The following is a 2,295-nucleotide window of genomic DNA, read 5'->3' as shown; positions in this document are numbered from 1 at the left end:
CCCTCTCCTTTCTGGGGAGGAGGAGGAGGAGGAGGAGGAGGAGGAGGAGGAGGAGGAGGAGGAGGAGGAGGAGGAGGAAGAGGTGTGGGGCTTCATCCTTGTGGGATTTCTACCCATGCGATGACAGCCCTGACCCAAAGCTTGTGACTTCTGAGTAGTCTGGAGGAAGGCAGCAAGCGGAGGAACCTGTTAGCTTTTTCTGCCAACTGGAGCAGCCAAGCATCAGAATGGGGGTGGGGGGGTTCGGACCTCGCCAAATGCTATCCAGGGAGCGAGGTTCACTGTGTCGCCTTCTCACGCCCTCTGGCGGCGGGACGGAGCACCCTCTCACTTGTGCCCGGTGTTTGCAACCCCCTGCCGCGTGCAGGCTCTCCCGAGGGGCAAACACCTTACAGCTTGGAAGGGATATGCACCATATCCCCACCCATGTGGTGCAGAGAGCTAGCACAGCCTGAATAAACTGGAAAAGCAAGGTGTGCAAACATTGTCGACCTTCCCCGCGGGCATTTCTCCAAGAGTAACTAAGACGTGAACCCGGCTTGCTCACTGCGCTGAGTTTAGCATCTATGCTATAGGGCTCTTTGAATGTCACTGTTATTGAGGTTTTCATAATTATGTACCTTCAAAAGATGTTCAATGTAATTCTGATCATACTCCTCTAAAAATGCCTCAGATTAAAAGCTTTTGCTGGCTCTTTAGACCGCGGGCCTGCAATTATAGAAAATGAACTGCATTTTAGCTTTCCATTGAAATTAATAACTATGGTTCCCCGGTTGACTCTGTGAATAGTTAATGGAACAAACAGGATACTTCAGTACCATATGGGTTGGAAAGCCATTTGAGCAAGATTCTGGGTTTCAAATGGGAAAATAATTCATACAATGCAAACCTTTCTCATGCACACAGTGTAGAAGGTGTTTCTCTGAAATAAACACTGAACTATTTAGCAAATGATGAACTGTACCTCGGTGTGCATGTTACTTTGATGAAAACGGAATTCAGGTAAATCAGCTAGCAACCGGTATGAGTACTGCCAGAGATCTCCTCGTTGACAAGGAAGAAACACATTCGGGCTGCCTGCTTGCATGTCCCTTATGGACACTAAGCTGGAAGTGGGGAGGGAAAAATGTGGGGTCTGGCCTACCGGCCCAGAGCAAAGCAAACCCTGCAAAGCGAGTATTGTCTTTCCCGTTTCATGGATGTAGAATTCAGCAAAGTATCTTGCCCAGCGGACCTCCCCCACTGGCCAGGCAGCTCCTCCCTGTTTAAGACACCTGGAGGGAGAAGCAGTCTCCAAAGAGGGTGTCTCCCTCCTTTCCCCCATTAGCTGCCACTTCCCACCCCTGCTCTTACCTCCGTGCCCAGTCTTGTATAGCTGGGAAGGGACTTGAGGGACACTTCAGCTCAGGACGTTTAATTTTGACTCCTTCCCCACCAAATTCAAATTGCCTGCTTCTGGGGGTAGGTGAGGAGGGGAATGGGCACAGGCCTCATCTTTATAAGGTGTAGGCATTGGGAGAAATTCCAAAATTCAGTTAGTCAAGGCACTGGTGGTTAAAAGAAAACTAAGAAGGAGAAAGATGCCAAGAGTTTAAGTAATGCTAAGAAAGAGGCATCAGAGAAGACTTCCCAGTCTCTCCTCACTCAGGAATTCCACCGTGGAAGGCACAATTGTGTCTGCTGGTGGCGTGACGAATGCATCCGTTCACAATCACTATTTCATTCACCCATGATACACTAGAGAGTGAGTGGCATAAAACATTGTACCTAGAACTCCAGTAGAAGATTCTGGAAAAATTAGTGAGAGATGATTATGGACATCCTACATAATGAGCATTAGGTTCAGGACAAACACTTTAGTAAGAACTACCCCCCCGGCCCCCCACCTGTCTGAGCTGGGGATGATATGGCCCCCAAGCCCAATCTCCATGACAAATGTGATTTTAAAAAAACAAAGTTTTCTGAAATGCAGAATAAATGTCATTACCCTGTTAAGATGTGACATTAGCTACTTTTCAGGGCTTCAGGGTCCACTGAGAAGAGACTGTAATGTCTGAGGGGTAACATTTTGGGGGTAATCCCAAGTGACTTATTATGTCAAAACGGCACAAAGCTACGTGGGGGACCTCAGAGGTTAGATGACTGAGTATCAGGACAAGAAAAAGATCCCGATAAGCTGATAGGTAAAGGATAAGCTTTTAAAAGGTAAATGGCCTCATTTCAGTTCCAATAATTAACTGAGTAAAGACAAGGTAGGGGTCAAGTTGGAAATTCTAGACAGCACAGATCTCCTGT

The sequence above is a fragment of the Neovison vison genome, chromosome 5, assembly GCF_020171115.1.
Source record: "Neovison vison isolate M4711 chromosome 5, ASM_NN_V1, whole genome shotgun sequence".
Lineage (NCBI taxonomy): Eukaryota > Metazoa > Chordata > Mammalia > Carnivora > Mustelidae > Neogale > Neogale vison.
The sequence above is the reverse complement of the archived record's forward strand: the minus strand, read 5'-3'. Positions refer to the sequence as shown.